Here is a 20,174-nt window from a genome sequence, read left to right on the forward strand (position 1 = left end):
CCCTAAGACCAACAATGGTATGTAAGCAGTGAAGGAGAATATGGTGGTCAACAGTGTCGAATGCAGCAGATAAGTCAAGGAGGATGAGTAGTGAAGGTGAGCCATTGTCAGCTGCCATTAAAAGATCATTGCTGACCCTAACCAGAGCTGTTTCTGTGCTGTGCAAGGAGCGGAAGCCAGATTGAAACTTTTCAAAAATATCATTATGTTTGAGGTGTTCTTGAAGATGGCCAGCTACAATCTTTTCCAGGACTTTGGAAAGGAAAGGAAGGTTAGAGATAGGCCTGTATTTAGTAAACACTTCAGGACTAAGTGTAGGTTTTTTAAGAAGTGGTCTGATTATGGCGGTCTTCAAAGGAGATGGAACATACCCAGCCTAAAGAGAAAGGTTTATAACAGTGGTGATCAGAAGACTAATGGCAGATATATTTCCTTTCAAAAGGGGTGTAGGAAAGGGATCCAGGGCACAGGTGGAGGGTTTCATCCTTCTGATGATGCCCTCAACTTCCTGCTGCGAGACCTCTGAAAAACGGTTTAGGGGCTGCAAGACCTCAGATTGTGAGTGGGTGTCCAGTATATGTAGGGGAGAGGAGTTACAGAGACCAGAACGGATTTTTTGAATTTTTGTTTTGAAAAAGTCCATGAAATTGTTGCAGTGTTCTTCGGTAGTTTTAGTGAAAAAGGGGACTTGCGGTTTGAGGAGATGGTTTATGGTTGAGAATAAAAGCTTAGAGTTGCCTGCATTGTTTTTAATGACACTCCCATAGAAATGTGACTGTGCCTCTCTAAGGGATTTTGAATAGGATTTTTGGTGTTCCCGGTAGGCAAGTTTGTGAACCGTGAGGTTAGAGGCCTTGTAACGCCGCTCAAGGGCACGTCCAGCTGCCTTCATTGCCCGTAATTTGTCAGTGTACCAAGGGGAGGAACGAGAAAAAGACACTGTTCTGGTTTTGACAGGTGTATGAGAATCCAAGATATAGGCCAGTGTTTTATTGTAGAAATCCACTGCGGTGGTGGCTGATGGAAAATCTGTATGGAGAGAATGTTGTATGTCAGAAGTCATAGCTTCAGGATGAATGTTTGGGGTGGGGACATTGACTAGTTGACTGAGGTTGAAACAGTCCAACAACTGAAGAAATTCAGCTGCCACACGGCAGGATGGCGTGTCAACGTGGATGTTTATGTCCCCGAGTATAGTGACATTGGCAGACGTTGTACAGAATGTTGAGAGGAAGTTGCTCATTTCAGACATGAAGCTCAGGTTTGGTTTGGGTGGTCGGTAGATGAGGAATATTGTCATTGGTGAGGGTGATTTACAACTAAAAGCCAGACATTCAAATGATGACAGTTCAGGCAAAGGCACTAGTGACAGTTTAAGATTATTGCAGTAGATAACAGCCAGTCCACCTCCGCGACCTGTGGTGCGGGCTTTCTGCAGATAACAGTAACCAGGAGGGCAGGTCTCATTTAAGACAGCATAAGCCTCTGGTTGATGCCAGGTTTCTGTTATACACATTAGATCAAGACACTTGTCCAGGATGTGTTCTTGTATAAGGCTTATAAGGATTTGTTTGCCAATGACTGTGTGTTAACCAGCTCCATTTTGATACTGGAGGAGGCAGAGGTTCTCTGTATTGGTTGCAGAACACTGAAATCCACTCCGCGTTTTCGATCCGATCTCTTGAGTATTGTTGTCATGAAAACTCCATTGCAACTAGTTCCAGAAGCGTCAGCGCTCTGATGACGTGTTTGTGGAGCGACAGTGCGCACAGCTGACCAGTGGGAGATGATAGCGTGACTGCAGCAGGAATAAACAAACTTTCTTTGGGAACTCCTGTGAATATAACGGGGTCGGCGAAGAAGTCCAAGGTGTTTGATAACTGATATACATCAGGGCTCTACTCAAGTTTTGGATTGGAAGTGTGGCGTGTGAGCGTGTGAAGACGGTCAAATGCGTGTGTCACACGCTCAATGCGTGAGACTTGAGAGCCCTGTATACATGCTGGAGTATTATTATTGTTGAAGTTCATTAGCTGATTGACCGAGTAATGCAACATTGTGGAATCTGTGGGTAGACTGTGGGTTAGCTGTTGGCTGTGGGCGGAATGCCGAAAAAACAGCAGCAGTTCAGCAGGGGGAGGCTTGATAAATCCCGACGTCAAGGCAGATTTCAGCATGCAAAGTGGAGCCCAAAAGGACGGAAACGCTAACTTGGTGAGCATCAAACAATAGCTGCAACGTTCTGGTTAAAATGTCAATAATATGTAAGAATACAAATCCAGAAAATGAGGGTAAAATAGAGATAAACAATTAAAAAGGAATCAAGTAAGTATTTAAAAACTAAGAGGTTAAGTTTAGTTTGGATATATAGTGTATAGTCAGCTGGAGAAGCGGCGAACAAAAACCTCGCCAACGTCCTCTCCCAGCGTCCTCTCTCTAGTTTAGTTTAGTGTAGTTTTTTATGGACTGTTTAGAGCATCCAATTAGAAGACCATTAGTAGTCCAATCTTGATGAGACAAAAGCATGGACCAGCTTCTCTGCATTAGCTAACAAAAGTAAGTGTCTCAGCTTGGCGATATTACGTAAATGGTAAAAGGCAGCCTTAGTGACATTGCATCTGTGTGTGTCAAATGAAAGGTCCAAATCAAGTGACACCTAAGCTTTTTGCGGTGGATTTAGGTGTTACTGAAAAGCCATCTAGGGTGAGGGGAATATCAGCCCAATTGCTTCTAGCAGCTTTGGGCCCAAGAATCAGCACCTCAGTCTTATCGGAATTTAGGTGAAGAAAATTAGATGCCATCCAGTTTTTAATGTCCTGGACGCAGTTCTCAATTTTGAGAGTAGTATTGATTTCATCTGGATTAGAAGATATATACAACTGAGTATCATCTGCGTATCAATGGAAGCTAATACCACGCCTACAAATGATCGTGCTAAGCGGTAGCATATACAATGAGAATAATATGGGGCCCAGTACAGATCCTTGTGGGACACCACATTTTACCTTTGTGCGTTCTGAACATTCATTATTTACTAGTACAAATTGGTAACGATCTGTCAGGTAGGACCTGAACCAAGAGAGTGCTTGACTTCTTATGTCAATGAGTGTCTCCAGCCTATTTCGTAGAATATTGTGATCAGTGGTGTCAAAAGCAGCACTGAGGTCTAGCAGTATGAAAAAAGAAATGTGTCTGTAACCCTTTCCTAAGGCGCCGAATAGATGTAAACATCTTTAGGTAGGGTACATCACAAATAAACATGAGATTAACGATATAGCGGTGCCTCCATTAATGTAATACTAACTGGTTATCTGGAGTATTCTCCCAAATTTATTTACCTGTTTCAAGTGAATGCTTGTTCGTTACGAAATCACGTTACGAACTTCCATTAATAATAAACCACATCAACACAATGCTCATTTATGTTAAACACACTCAATGAATTTACTGTGACGGTAACTAACACAATACATTTATCTCAGACACTCTTAACGCAAAGTTTCGGTCAGACAAAAACACAGTAATGAAGTAGGTTCGTAACACTCGTCACTTCAAAGTTCATCGGTGGGGCCCATGTCGTTGGTGCACATTGATGACAATTTATATCCTCGATGACTGGCGGTGGTGCGGCAATGAGTACTCGCGTATCCCCAGTGTCTCGGTTCAATGGCTCGGCCGCCACGCAAACAGAAGGGCTGAATAGTTAACAATCCAACTGGCAGTCCAGCTTGTACTGTCCCACGATGAGTAGCTTCTCGATGTAGTCACGAGGCCGCTGTAGAGCTTCAGCACAGGGACTCCACACGGTGCAACTGATGTAATAAGCTAGCTTACGGAGCTAAACCTTTCCCGTTACCTCGAGCGAACGCAGTCTCCGAGTTGAAACTCCACAGAAATGACCACAACACAGCTTGATGTCTGAATAATTCAGCTAAGATCTACAGTAGCCCTTTAAACAACTAACGGAGTTTAGACTTTGAAAAACTCAAAGGTAAACTGGATTACTTTGAAAAGCAGAACACCACTCGTCTCTCCTAGACTCACACTCTCTCTGAGGAAAAGTCAAACCCGTCATGGGATTCCCTCCCACTCTATTACCTGATAAGCCACTGACATGTCAATCACCCGTAGCATTACCTGAATGGTCAATTTTCCCGGGAATTCACAGGAAATGCTTTTGATAAACTGGCGCGGCAAGACAGGACTATGGTACATGTAGTTTCTAACATCGTATCTGCATTTGTCATAGAAAACCATACAATAAAACAAAATAATAATGTTTAGAAGTACTACATGTCCTTTATCAGAAGATATTAAGAGATCATTTAGTACTTTAGTCAGTGCCGTTTCAGTGCTGTGATGGGGTCTAAATCCAGACTGAATTAACTCTAGGACATGTTCTGTCTGTAAGAAGGAAGAGAGTTGTGAATACATTTTTGGATATGAACTACTGGCCTATAGTTGGACAGTTCCTGGGGATTAAGACCAGGTTTTTTAAATTACTACATACCATACATCTACTACATACTATATAAAGTAGAACCCCAGAACTCGACCGCCTCAATACTCAACATATGCAGAGTTCGATGGAAAATTTAGAGAAAATTTTGTCTCAGAGCCCGAACAAAACTTCAGAATCTGACCCGCCCCACGTAACTTTTGTAAACAAAAAACTGTTCGTGCTTCAGTCACATGCCACTAGTTGGCATAATTTGGCATAGTTAGATGGGTTTTAAACCATTTTGAGGCTGTGCTCCAAGCTTTTGCTGTATTTTTGTTGTTTTTTGTACTGTTTTAGACAAAAAACATGGCAGAGAAACACAGAAGAAAACGGTAAGAACAACAATAGAGTTGAATAAGGCGATAATAGAGAACTATGAAAAAGGCATTTGTGTGACTGACTTAGCATTGGAATTCAATGGTTGAGAATGGATTAATTCCGTGTGGATGTACGTGCTTGTGTGTGAGCTGTGCAAGAAACACTGTAGGTGATCAGCGACAAGTTAAGGCAAAATTTATACTTTCGCGAGTGAACGACTCCGCACCCCTCGCACGAACCTCCGCGAACGGCAGAACATTTATGTGACAAATTATAATTGTGAATTGTATTCCAGGTTTGAAAAGTGCTGCAATGTTGGCTAAAGTACTTGAAAATGCTTGAAATTGTAACTGTATTTCGATTCACAACAAATAGCTGACTGAACAGGGGGTATTCCAGAAAGCGGATTCAGGGTAAGTAAACTCAGAGTTAACGAAAACTCAGGGTTTTCCGTTCCAGAAACCGAGCTTAGAGAGAACCTGAGTCAGCTGGGAAATATTGAAATGGACCTTGAAAGTGCCGTAGAAGTGCTTTAAAGCTAGGTTTAAGCCTGGTTTATACTTGACGTGGTGCGAGCATCTCGAAAATGACGTAATCGCGGTGGCTCTGCCTGTGCGCGAGGGTTGCGTGCTGTTGATTCGCAAGGCCATGCACCTCTCGAATTTTGTAACTTCGCGCGCACGCCGCGCCTCAGCGCGATGAACAAAGTCATGTTTGCAGGGTTCATACATCTTTATAAGGTGGAATTAAAGCACTTGTACGTCACTTTCAAGGTCCATTTCAATATTTCCCAGCACGTTAAACTTAATTAAGTTAAATATTTATACATATACTCAAAATGATTCAAAGTAATTCGCTTTTTTATCACATTATTTAATGGTTGTTTAAAGTCTTCACATTCTCTCATGTTTCGTCCTGGAATTATTTGTTAATGTAATACAAGAAAACTTTGTTGTTATTTGTTGTTGTGAAACGAAGTAGTTACAATTTCTTCATTTTCAAGTATTTAGCCTAAATTCCAGCACTTTTCAAATCTGAAACAAAAAGCAACATTAAAATTGGTCAGGTAAATGTTCCTTCCATTGTTTTTGAGGGGTGTTTCTTTATACTAACACACATCGTTTCGGAGAACACTACACAGAATGTGACGCGGCAAGTATAAACGCCTCCACCATTTGCAGTTCGTGCGAGGTGGGCGGGGCCAATGTAATGCTGTCATTTTCTTTTGTGTGGCCCTCTGACACAATTCAGGTTTCTCATGTGGCCCCTTGTAAAAATTAATTGCCCACCCCTGAGTTACGGGGTTCTACTGTATTGCATACTGCACTCAGTATTGTTGAGTATCCAGTATGCAACAAAAGCAAACCATACTATGGGAAAGCTAAATACAAGTAGCCTACAAAATAACTCATATCAATCTTTACAGTATTTTGTGATCCAACTTGTGGGGCCCAATCAGTACACAAGTAGTGTGTAGTGCCTTATGTGTGTTCCTTAGCACCTTTGTGGATTCATCTCATTTTCCAGTCACCTGTTCCTTGTCTTGTTAATGTGATGTGTTGTGATGTGTCTGTGACAAGTCTATGTATTTAGGTGTGTGTCTTGTCTAGCATCTTCGTCTGTTGTTCTCTGCTTTATGTTCGGTCGTGGTGGTTATTTGTCGTATCTGTGTTTAATAAACGTTATAAGCCAAAGCCTGCTCTAATCTAGATATTCCGACTCTCAAACCTCACACTACTATGCTCACTGAAAATAAAAAATAACTTCTTGGACATGCTCATTTGGTTTTCTTAGAAATGTAAATGTGCTGAAATGCTATGCTATCAGCATTCTATTGTATTTTCAAATTTTGGTCACAATTTACCTTTAGAATTATAATAGAAATTGTGACGCTTGGAACATAACGAAACACAGACGCTTGCAGACTGTACTCAAAGAATAGTTTAATAAGCAAAGGGGAATCCAAAGGGAGGTCGAAGGCAGTCCAGTTTCAAACACAAATGATCAATCCGACAGGGCAGAGGTACCAGAGGACGAATCCGAGAGAGAGAAAGTGAATCGAAGAGCAGGTCAAACCAGGGAAACAGACTATGAAAAGGCTTGGTATGCGTTCAAGAGACTGTTGGCAATACTTCGCAACTATGCATTCTCAGACAAGGTCTTATATAGCTCTAGTTAACGAGATACAGGTGTCTAATACTCAGGGGAGGCGGATCTCTGCATTCGTGGTGGTGCATGCTGGGAAGTGGAGTTCCCAGGGCTGGAGGTCGTGACAGTACCCCTCCCCGAGGCGGCCGGAACGGCCGAGCGACGAGGACGACCGCAACGCCCACCGACAGCAGGACGAGGAAGGCTCGCCGAATTCCGCGGGCGGCCCCGGGGGCGAGGTGCCGGTCGATCTGGATAACGGCGGTGGAAGTCTGCTATCATGCCCTTGTCCCAGACGTCCTTCACCGGCACCCATCGTTGCTCCTCCGGGCCGAATCCCTCCCAATCTACTAGATAATGCAGAACGTTACTACAGCGCTTGGAGTCTAGAATAGCACGTATGGTGTAGATGGGTGTACCGTCGTAATCGATGGCTATAGGTGGAACATCCTCTAGGGCAGTCTCGTCCAGGGGACCCGTAGTAGTAGGTTTCAACAGAGACACATGAAAGGAGTTGGACATGCGGTAGTGTGGTGGAAGCTCAAGTCTGTACGTCATCTCGTTGATGCGTTTGATGATCCGGAACGGTCCTATATACCTGGGTTTCAGTTTGTGGCAGTACCCACTTAGACGTAGGTCCCTTGTGGACAGCCATACTTGATCTCCTATCTTGTAGTCGGGATTGGGACCACGCCGACGGTCTGCCTTTTCCTTGTTCCGCTGTAATACTGTGTTGATGCGTTGGTGAGTTTCTTCCCAGACTTTCTCACTACGTGTCATCCAGTCGTCAACTGCGGAGACATCAGATTGTGTCGCTGTCCACGGTGCCATGTTAGGCTGGTAACCTAGACAACACTCAAACGGCGTAAGACCTGTTGTGGAACTGGTTAATGAGTTTTGCGCCATCTCTGCCCATGGGAGAAACCTAGACCAATCGGTAGGATTGTTGAAACAGAATATTCGTAAAAACTTCCAGAGTTCTTGGTTGACTCGCTCACATTGACCGTTCGACTGAGGGTGGTATCCCGACGTAAGGCTCATTGCAATTCCGAGACGTTCGAGAAAGGCTGTCCATACCTGAGAGGTGAATTGCGGTCCCCGGTCAGACACTATATCCTCAGGAACTCCATAATTCCGAAAGACATGTTGGAAAACAGCTTCTGCAGTCTGAAAAGCACTTGGGATACCCGGAAAAGGAATGAAACGTACTCCTCGCGAAAACCGATCGATTACCGTAAGTACAGTGGTATAGCCCTCCGAGTCCAGAAGGTCAGTCATGAAGTCCAGTGCAAGGTGGGTCCAGGGTCTCACTGGTACAGGCAAGGGGTGGAGTTTGCCTGCTGGAAGCGATTTCGGGGTTTTACACTGGGAACATGTCGAACATTATGCATAAGCATGACATCAGTTTCCATTCCTACGCAGACGACACTCAGCTATATTTATCGGCAAAACCCGATGATTTAGGCGCAAACAGTAAGATTGAGAAATGTGTAGAAGAGATAAAACATTGGATGGCGTGTAACTTTCTAGCACTAAATCCCGATAAAACAGAATTAATAATAGTTGGGTCTAGGGTTGCGAGAGACAAGATACATAATGTAGCATTGAATCTACATTCTTTTACTATAACTCCCAGCGCAGAGGTAAAGAACTTGGGCATCACAATAGACCCAGATCTTTCGTTCGATACACATATTAATAATATAACTAGGGTAGCGTTCTTTCACTTGCGCAACATTGCCAAAATTAGAAACATATTAAATATTAGTGATGCAGAAAAACTAATCCATGCATTCATATCCTCTCGTTTAGATTATTGCAACAGTCTCCTAGCTGGATGCTCTGGTAAATCGATAAACAAACTCCAGCTGGTTCAGAACGCAGCAGCACGAGTTTTAACAAAAACTAAAAAGTTTGATCACATTAGTCCCGTACTATCGTCATTACACTGGCTGCCAATTAGATTCCGTATTGACTATAAAATACTTTTATTAACATATAAAACGCTGCATGGCTTAGCTCCAGACTATCTTAGTGAACTTATTGAACAATATAACCCAGCGCGTTCACTTCGCTCGCAGGACGCAGGGTTATTAACTGTTCCTAGGATCAAAAAGATCACAGCAGGTGGAACAGCCTTTTCTTTTAAAGCTCCACAATTGTGGAATAATCTTCCTGCCTCTATTCGGGACTCAGACACAGTCTCAATGTTTAAAACTCGATTAAAGACTCATCTGTTTAGTTTGGCCTTTGATTAATCTGTTACATAGTTACTACATCTCGTATCTTTTCTCCGAGGTTCACCTGGAGAGTAACATTGCAGTCGGAGCCTACAATATCAGCATCGTTGCTCCGACATGGAATGAAAGCCTGGCGTTCATCAACAGACATTTACAGTGACAATATCAAAACCCAGAACTTTCATTTTTACCTTTACTTAGTCTGATTGTGTGATTTGTGTGTGACTTGTGTATTTGTCTGTATTTTGTGTAATTTGTGTTTTAACGGGCCGCCCAATGGAGGATGGGTTCCCTTTTGAGTCTTGGTTCTCCCGAGGTTTCTTCCTAATCCCCACCATCATAGGGAGTTTTTCCTCGCCACTGTCGCCTTTGGCTTGCTCATTAGGGTTCTGGACCCATAGTATTGTTAACCTTTTAAATCCTGTAAAGCGCTTTGTGACACGTGTGTTGTGAAAAGCGCTATACAAATAAACTTTGATTTGATTTGATTTGATGAGGCGACGTACCTGTGCACATCCGCAGCAATGCTCTCCCACCAATATCTCCGTGTGATGAGTTGACGTGTGCGCGTCTCCCCTGGGTGACCTGTTGTGGGAGAGGTGTGGGCCCATGCCAAAAGCCGGTCACGACATGCCAGAGGGACATAGATCTTCTCTGGAGGACATGCTGCAGGTATTTCCGTATTTTTCAGTAACGTTTCAATCTCCTCGTCAATATCCCAGCGTATGGAAGACACAATCATGTCGGACGGAAGAACGGTCCCCGGTGTACCGTCACTCACCTCCCCCTCCTCCTGGAACATGCGTGACAGGGCGTCCGCCTTAGTATTCCTCTGCCCAGGATGGTAGGTGATCATGAAGTCGAACCTCTCGAAGAAATGCGCCCATCGCGCCTGGCGATGAGAAAACTTCTGTACGTTACGAATAAACTCTAGGTTCTTGTGGTCAGTAATCACTCAGAAAGGGTGATCAGCACCCTCCAGCCAGTGTCGCCATTCCTCTAACACCAATTTAATGGCCAGAAGTTCACGCTCACCGATGCCGTAATTTCTCTCCGCGGCAGTCAGCTTGTGAGAGTAGTAGGCTACCGGATGCATACGCGACTCACCCAGCCGTTGCGACAGGACGGCACCCACACCTACGTTGGAGGCATCTACCTCCACTATGAACGGGGCAGACGGGTCAGGATGCTTCAGCACAGGTGAGCTAGTGAAAGCGCATTTGAGAGCCTCATGGGCTCGTTCTGCTTCCGCGGTCCACTGAAGCTGCTTGGGTTTTCCTTTCAGCAGGGCCGTGAGAGGTGCTGCAACAGAGCTGTAATTGCGTATAAAACGCCGGTAAAAATTTGCGAACCCTAGAAAGCTTTGCAGTTGACGTACCGTGCGTGGTATGGGCCAGTGCAGGACGGCCCGGATCTTGTTGTCATCCATGGTAACGCCCCCTGAGCTGATTTTGTAGCCTAAAAATGCCACTGACGACTGGTGAAACAAACACTTTTCTAGTTTGACATACAGCTTGTTCTGCAAAAGGGTACGCAGCACCTGGCGCACGTGTTCAATATGTGTCTTCATGTCTGGGGAGTAGATCAAGATGTCATCTATGTAAGCGATAACACATTTTCCCAAATATGCTTGTCTCCCAATCTCAACCCCATCGAAAACCTTTGGAGGGAGTTAAAAGTCCGTGTTGCCCGCCGACAGCCCCAAAACATCACTGCTCTAGCCCTCCTGTCGTGTTCGGGTCAAATCTGACCGATTTACAACTTAAACCACTCATAAATATTGTGTTTTACATCTGATTGCTGCAAGGCCTTATGCCATCCTCCACACTATGCACTGGGACATATAAAAGTGATGATCATCTTTTTCATTGAATTTTGAGTGTTTTAAACCAACGTTTTACATCTGTGTTGTTGCCGGTCAAGCGTGACCGTCACAGGAAGTGAATGGGTATTCAGAATATATTCATCTATGAGACAGAAAACATCCCCATACACACTCACACACACACACCTACACACACAGACACACACACACACACACACACACACACACCTACACACACAGACACACACCTACACACACACACACACACACCTACACACACACACACACACACACCCACAGACACACACCTACACACACACACACACACTCGCTCTCTCACACACACACACGCACACCTATACACACACCTAAACACACACACACACAGCTACACACACACACCTAAACACACACACACACACTCACTCACTCACACACACACACCTACACACACAGACACACCTACAGACACAGACACACACACATGTTATGCCTATGTTTGCAAGGCACACTCTGATCTGAGTGTGACATGCCACTCATGTGCATGAATTCACATGCGCGCGTGCACACACACACACACTCTCACTCACTCACACACCTACACACACACCTAAACACACACACACACACACACACACACACACACCTAAACACACACAGACACGCACACACACACACACACTCACACACACCTACACACACACCTACATACACAGACACACACACACACACACACACAGACACACACACACACGTTATGCCTATGTTTGCAAGGTGGTGAAATTTTTTTTTGTGTTTTAAAACAGACCGGTCTCTGAAGACCGGGAACACTAAAGTAAAAAACGTGAGGTCAACAAAACCGAAGGGCTAGAGGAGATCTGCATGGAGGAATGGGCCAACATACCAGCAACAGTGTGTGCCAACCTTGTGAAGACTTACAGAAAACATTTGACCTCTGTCATTGCCAACAGAGGATATACAACAAAGTATTGAGATGAACTTTTGTTATTGACCAAATACTTATTTTCCACCATTATTTGCAAATAAATTCTTTAAAAGTCAGACAAAATGATTTTCTCAATTTTTTTTTCACATTTTGTCTCTCATAGTTGAGGTCTACCTATGATGTCAATTACAGGCCTCTCTCATCTTTTTAAGTGGGAGAACTTGCACAATTGGTGACTGACTAAATACTTATTTTCCCCACTGTATATATCTATGAGTTGAGAGTGCTAGTCTATATTTTGTTTTGTAACAAACAACCCTGCTCCTACATAAGCTTGAATGCTTTGTGTTCTTCTTTCTTATGGTATAGGTGCAGTCACAGAACAGCAAGGATTGTATTGTGGGGAATATTATATCCTCCCTGTCATGAAATGAAAATACAGTGTGTTGTCACTCAACAGTGTCCTCACTGTCCCTTGAGTGATGTCTTCAGTGTTCCACAAGGTAAAGTCATGGCCACCTCACTTTACAAGCTTTCAAGTGACAAATGTTTTCAAACTGTACATTTAAAATGTTCATTGAATGTTCAGTCACTTAAGCGTACCCTATATGGACAAATGTATTGGGACATCTACATATTACACCTTCAGGAGCTTTAATCACATCTAATTCTGAATGCTCAGGCATTACATTTACATTTTACATTTAGATTAACATTTCTGGCATTTAGCAGATGCTCTTATAGAGAGTGATTTACAAAAGTGCTTTGTGATGTAGTCATAGAATTTTTCCTAGCCAGTACAGTATGTTGGAGTTCAAGACACTGTTGAAGTAGAATACTAATCAAGGCTGATAACTAGAAGTGCAAAATAAGTTCTATACAAGACAATGATAAATGCAATAATAAATCATATTAAACAATATGTGCTACAGTTACAGTTACCCAAGAGTAGTCTGAATTTCATGGCTGTAGGATAAATAGTAATTTAAATAATCCTCAAATACATGAGTCTTCAGACTGCATTTGAAGACAATAAGCTCTCTGTCAGTGGAAGTTCATTCCACCCTCTGGGATCCACGACAGAGAATAATCTCGATTATTGTCTTCTATGAGACTTGAAGCATGGTGTTTTAAGGGAAGCCATACTTGAGTTTCAAAGTAATTTGAAACATGATTTAAAAATGAAAAACTTGCTGTCCAAAGATATGTCCAGGCTATGAGCAGATTCAGCTTTACCAGGGAATTAATATGGAGTTAATCCCCCCTTTGGATCGAATTGCTTCAGCTCTTCTGAAAAGGCTTTTTACAAGATTTTGGATTCAATTTTTCATCCAAAAAATAGAAACATTTCTGAGGTCACAAAGAGATCATGCTCTATGAAGTTTTTCTTTGTCACTGTTACTAGAGCCGGCCCTGACCAATGTGGTGCCCTAGGCGAGATTTTGGTTGGCGCCCCCTGCATCATCAATCATCTGGTTTTTACACTCACACAGACACTGCAAAGCTTTATGTTTTTTATTTAAAAAATCTTTATTTTAGAACGAAAACAACAGTAAAACAGTAAAATCAGTATTAAAGAAACAAATAAAAACTGATATTATATTTTATGAATTATATTTTATGAATTATAAATATTACAGTATAACAATAAATATATTGCTCAAAAAATATTTTAAACCTATTTTAGATAAAGTAGTGCAAAGAACAACTTTTAAATATTAATAATAAATAAATATTGGTGTAGTGAGGTGGAGGGGATATGATGGTGTAATGCTGCTTCACTGGAAGGTGATAAGGTTGAGAATGTGTCTTCTGGTGGTCCAGGATGTGTAGAAACAGGATTTAAATATTTCATCTGAAAGGAACAGAGGAGTAAATGTGTTTAACCTCTTTGTACATTTGCGCCCCCTAGCGATCCCGTCGCCGGGCAAAATCTGTTTATCCACACAAAATAATTAATATCGCCGAAAATTCTTAAAACGCAAACACAACACACTGATTGTATTTTTTTTTAACTAGTATAACATCTTGCATACCGATTTTCAGCCATCTACAAGCAACTGTTTTCAAGAAATCCCCTTCTGGACACACCGTGTTTACAACATGTGTTTTACACGTGCAACTTGACTCGCCATTTAAATTATAGGAAGTAATATGACTTCATGTTTTGTCACCTAAAAATCGTGTACTAATAAGGCTTTAATTTAAGACCTTAACATCGTAGATCCGTTGTGGTTAAGTACCTTAAAAAGCTTGCTCACCTCACTGCAAAATTTTGCGTAATCCACTTCCTGAATGAGACGCTCAGACAAATCTGCCCCCTAAGCGTCACCGAAGCGTTTTGAAAGCTGATTTGACCTCTTATTACAAAGCTGCAGCGGTTCTGCTTTGATTTGAGTGGTTTTTATTGGTCTGAAGGGGGGGGGGGGGGGGGGGGGTAGTGACTTTGAATGACAGGTTTTACAACCTCTCACCGGCGAGGTGTGAAGGGGCGGGGGGAAAGGGTGAACCTATAAGCCCACAGAGACAAGCTGGAGCCTTAGAAGCGATTGAAAGCTGTTCTAACCAATATTTTACTTCCTTCCGAAGCTAACCAGCCCTCATTTGCCATGATTGGTCAATTATATTTTTAAATTGAGCCCTCGGAATGTCGCGGTTCATTTCCAATGTGGGTCCGCTAGCATAGCAACATAAGCTAACCTTTGCTAACCTAAGCCAAGCTCCCCAGAACACACTGTTCGACGAAACTGAAGCAGCCGTGGATTATTTTGTTCGTTTTTATTCCGATTGCGGATACTTTCGAACATAAAAGGATTACTTTGTATGGAATATATGAGCAATTTTCGGAATTTTCGCCAACCCGGAAGTGAGACGGTACACCCACATGTTAGCATGTTAGCTTGGTTGGCTAAGGGTGTGTATCGGGTGTGGCATATTTGGACAGGGTGTGGTGAACTTGACATTCCTTGGAACAAAGTGGAATAACTTTGCATGCTTGCATGGATTTGCTTCATTTTTCTGTGTTATTAGAAATTACCATAGCGAAATATATTGCAAATTTATAGACCGTATTGAATAACTATGTGAATATACATGCTTGTGATGCTCAAGTTCAAGTGTGCATTTCTGACATTCCTGGCATATTAGCATCTGCGATAGAGGCTCAAAAAAAAAAAAAAACAAGGAATATGATATTGAAGTGTATCAATATGTTCCCCCAACTGTCTTCTTCAGTTTGAGCCATGAATGATCATTTTCATATATGTACAACTTGAGATATCTAGTTTTATAGTGGACTATGTCGGGCATCTGAGGAATTTTAAAAATGGCCGCTGGAATGTTACTGCACAATGAGGTTTTAATATATATTTATTTTAAAAACTTGCTGAGCTAAGCGAATAATAGCACCTACTAGGATTGGGCAGTATGATGACAGTATTGTAAAATTGTGGCAGTATATTAACCACGTGACGTGACGCAACATGCCAAATGTGTACTTTGAAAAATTTGGCGCATTCATTTAGGGCGTACTCACACTAGGCACAGTTTGCTGGTTCTGTGCTGGGGCCCGGTTATCCCCCCTCCCCACTCCCCCTCAGGCCTGCACTCACACTGGCTTCATCAAGCCGGCCCGAGCACGCTTACGTCATCACAATGTGACTTTATTTGGAAAAAAAGCGCGTTCGCACAACACTATGGAGTTCACGATTCTCTTTTTATTGTATTTTTGCAGTCGTTTTGGGAGTGCAGAAACACGGTGCAAGCACAGATTTATCGATAATTTAACACAACGTTTGTCTGCTAATCGCTTTGCCGCTATGACTGTTTAACGTGAGCGTCGCATCGCTGACGTCATGTTTGAGTTCCAGCGAAATGAACCAATCACACGAGGCACCAAGCGGGCCCGGGCACGGATAGCGCTCACACTAGAAGCGAACCGTGCCCGAGTCCACATGAATCGTGCCCTGGCCCACCTCTTCAAGCGGGCCCGAGCACGGTTAACTGATCCGGGCCCGGGCACGGTTGGAGCACTCACACTAGCCAAACGAACCGTGCTTCGGCAGGGAACCGTGCCCAGGCCCGGATCACAGAGCCTAGTGTGAGTACGCCCTAAAAAGGTCTGTGGGCGGGGTCAGCAGTTGGAGCTCACTGATTGGTTATGGAGTGGCGATTTTCACTAGGATCATACAGAGGGAAAAAAGCTATAATGACAACAAGTGCTAGTTATGAGTCAAGCAAACTGGTTTAAAAAAAAAACACCACTGCTACAGATTGGCAGCATTTTGGATTTGTTTCAAATTAAAAGGGAGAGCCAGCAATCCTATATGAGTCAGTGTGTAAGATCTGCTTATAAAAATTCTCCGCCAAAGATGGAAACACATCAACATGCATTCTCATATTAAAACGAAGCACCCTTCCAGTACAACATACAGTATAGTGTAATTCACCATATTATATTACCTTTGGTTTCTTCCTCCTCTTTTCTCATTTTTCTCCCCAGGGCACCAGAGAACTTCGGTCTTTTTGGCATCTTTCCGGAGAGATGTCACTCTGTGGCGTTGTTTTTCCCCCACAGAGAAACAGTAACAAGGTGCGCAGAGGGAGCGGGGGGAGGGGGCTGCATGGGTCATGGGTATCGTGTGCTTATTATTATTAATTATTAATTTGACTAATATTATTAAACAATGAAGTTGTGATTATGTGGACTTTGCTTGTTTTCATATTTATGAATTGTTAATTTGTAAAATAAATAAATAAATGTATTTATTTTTTTATTTTATTTAACCTTTATTTAACCAGAAAAAACCTCATTGAGATTAAAAATCTCTTTTTCAAGAGTGTCCTGGCCAAGACAGGCAGCAGTACATTCACAATTTACAATAAAAACAAACAATCATACATAAAGACAATAACAAGTTTTCAATACATCAGAACATAGAATCAAGACAATAAGTCAAATCAATTAATCAGTCAAAACATTTGCAACTAGAAGCATCCGCCTCCAAGTTGCTCAACATCCTCTTAAAAGAGCCCAAAGAAACCAGATCTTTAAGTTTCAAGTCTCTTTGTAGCTCATTCCAAGTAAATGGAGCTGCAAACCTAAATGCCTTTTTCCCAGTTCAGTTCTAACTTTAGGAACAGACAATAAAAAAAGATTCTGGGAGCGTAGATTGTAAGAATCAATACTCCTTTGACTGATATAGGTCAGAAGGTAGGATGGGAGTAGACCTAAAATAGACTTATAAACTAAAATAGACCAATGATATTTTCTACGAGCATAAAACGAAGACCATCCAACACGCGCATACAGCATACAATGATGTGTAAGAGATTTAAAATTGGTGATGAACCTCAGAGCTCCGTGATAGACAGTATCCAGAGACTGTAAGCTTTGAGAAGAGGCGTGCATATACAAAACATCACCACCCCAAATAAATAATTAAAATAAATAAATAAATAACGCATTCACGCAAGCACCCCCCTGGAGAGCCGGCGCCCCTAGCATTTGCCTATATCGCCTAATGGAAGGGCCGGCCCTGACTGTTGCCTTTCACTTGCTCACTGTGGGCTTGAATTCAGAAATGTGTAATGCTGCTTTGTGACTTTGTCTTGTAAAAGGTGTTACATAATTAAATTAGACCTTGAATATGAGGGCCTAGCTCACAACTTCAGTTTTAGTTCATTCCAAAGGTGTTCAATGGGGTTGAAGTCAGTACTCTGTGTGGGTTAGTCAAGGTCTTCCACACCAAACTTACTCAACCATATCTTTATGGATCTTGCTTTATGCACTGGGTCACAGTTATGCTGGAAGAGAAAATGGCCTTCCACAAATTGTTCCTACAAAGTTGGAATCATGTAATTGTCTAAAATGTCTTAGTATGCTGAAGCATTAAGATTTTGCCTCACTGGAACTAATGGGCCTAGATAAACCCCTAAAAAACAACCACTCCCCTTCCTCTGCAAAACTTTATGTGGCAGTCAACAAATTAGATCCCGTGTTGCCTTTAAGGGTTAATTGTTAGGTTGGAGGTGGGTTTTAATTTGTACACGTTAGTGCTTAAAAGGGACCTAGGGGGAGGTCTTGGTGAACCTGCCTTTGAGCCCCCACCTCTTCCGGGTCGTTGCTTCAGCGCAAGGTAGGATTGCTATTTGCGTCGGTTTCTGTCACAGTAGTTTGAATATTCTTTTATTTAAGAATATTCTTTTATTTAGATCACACTGCATTTCGTGAATCCCCTTGGCCTGTATCCAGTGCTTGCAACCCTCAGGTAATGTTAGTGAAGGGGGAATTGGTAAAGTTGTGTGATTTTAAGATATTAATTTGCGTGTTTTATTCATTGCAGTGCTATTAGTTGGCAGTGACTGGTTCCCTAAATTTAAAGATTTCTGCGTAGTGTTGCGACCGGATTGTGCATCCAGCCAGCGCGATTGGATCAGAGCACCTGCTGTTTGTGTGTGATTGCAGCCTGCCTTGGCGTAGGAGCTGCCGTTTTGCCTTAGAATCATCGCGATTGTGTCGTTCCTGGTGTGGGGCTACTGAATTAAGCTCTTTAATTATTTTGTTTCCTATTTCTTTAACGGCCCGACTGGAAGAGTGCCGCCGCCTACTTCTAGTAAAGTGCGTGTAATTCCCGAGCGGCGTGCCACGGTCAGGTTGTTTATTTTAAGGCTGTGTAAAAATTATGATTAGTATTATTTATAATTATTTCCATTTTAGGTTGTAATCTTATTTTGGTTATTTTTGAATTACTGTCGTGTTGTTCCTTTTTTTTGTTTAAGTTTGTTTCTAGAGCTGTAGACACTGAGTGGAAGAGACTGGTTTTTCTTTGGTTTGTTGTGTTCACTGTTTTTCATGGCCTATTTTATTTCATTCGAATTGTGCACTTGTGTGTAGTGGAATTTTTTTGTAAACTGGTCCTATCCACTCTACGCCTTTACGCCTTTTTAGTGCTGGGAAAGCGTAATTGGGGAATTAGTAATGAAGGGTGCATGTTTTTAAATTAAGGTTAGAATAAAGCGCTTTGTTTTTAACATTCGTATCCATTTCCCTTGTAGAAGTGGGTTTGTGTTGTGTGGAATTGTTAATAAAACTTCATGTTGTTGTGAATATATCTTCCTCTGCCTTTTTGGTCTCAATGAACCTGTGAGCTGATATAATTCTCAAGGTGAAAGTCCCTGAGTGGCGTAGACGGTCGTAAATTCCTTCAATTTGAAAGGCTTGTGTATGTGCCTAGGGATAGAAAATGCCCTATGTTTAGAGGCAAAACTGGCATCAGTGTAAATGAATGGGTAGAAGAGGTGCAAGCCTGTATGCGTGTCCGCCACTTGTCTCCTGCTGACCAAGCATTCTTTCTCTTTGATCACTTGGAAGGTGAAGCGAGGGAGGAGATTAAATATCGTTCTCGTGTAGAGAGGGAGGATCCAGCTAAGGTAATTACCATTTTGAAAGAATTGTATGGATGTTCTCAGTCGTATGTAGCCTTGCAGGAAGCATTTTTTTCGAGAAAACAGCAAGAGGGTGAGACGTTGCAGGAGTTTTCATTGGCATTACTGAGCCTGATGGAAAAGATTAAAGAAGCTGCGCCTACTGGGATGCCTAATGCAGAAGTATTGTTACGCGACCAATTCATCGAGTATGTGTCAGACTGTGCCCTTCGTCGGGAGTTAAAACAATTGGTGCGGCGTCAACCTATGACTACTTTATTAGAAGCGCGTAGAGAAGCAATTCGGTGGGAACAGGAAGGAACAGTAGGGGGTGTTAGGGCCCGAAGTCAGTCTGTTCCATCCTTTGGTATTCAGTATGGGGTCCAGGGGGGCTCCAGGGCAGGTGTGGGTGGTGGCAGCTTACCAGGGTCAGAATGGGAGGAATTAAAGGAAATTTTAAGGCGGCAGCAGGGCCAATTGGATCAGCTTGCCCAAACTGTAGCTGCATTACGGGATTCCCCTAAGCATAGGCCGCGCCCCAATGTAATCATCTGTCGGAGATGTCAAAAGCCAGGCCATTTTGCCAGAGAGTGTAGAGAGCAAACACCCCACCCACAGCAATTCACTCCAGGTCTGTGCTTTGCCTCTAATTCGGTTAGGTCTTCCCAGCACAGTCAGATGTCGGAAAACTAATACCCACCGAATTTTTGAGCCACAGTTCGGATGGGGTGTCTATGGGCTCTGAGAGTATGCATACTCCCGGTACTGCAT

General features: G+C 42.7%; 1 long non-coding RNA gene across 1 annotated transcript; it reads left to right on the forward strand.

Annotated features, from left to right (window-relative positions):
• Positions 1 to 1,716: 1,716 nt before the first annotated feature.
• LOC143519040 (uncharacterized) lies at positions 1,717 to 18,609 on the forward strand. Its single transcript, XR_013132342.1, has 4 exons — positions 1,717 to 2,214; positions 12,348 to 12,481; positions 16,480 to 16,569; positions 18,323 to 18,609. It is a non-coding gene; the product is annotated as an uncharacterized LOC143519040 (long non-coding RNA).
• The last annotated feature ends 1,565 nt before the right edge of the window (positions 18,610 to 20,174 follow it).

Source organism: Brachyhypopomus gauderio, chromosome 7 (assembly GCF_052324685.1).
Source record: "Brachyhypopomus gauderio isolate BG-103 chromosome 7, BGAUD_0.2, whole genome shotgun sequence".
In the NCBI taxonomy this organism is placed as follows: Eukaryota; Metazoa; Chordata; class Actinopteri; order Gymnotiformes; family Hypopomidae; genus Brachyhypopomus; species Brachyhypopomus gauderio.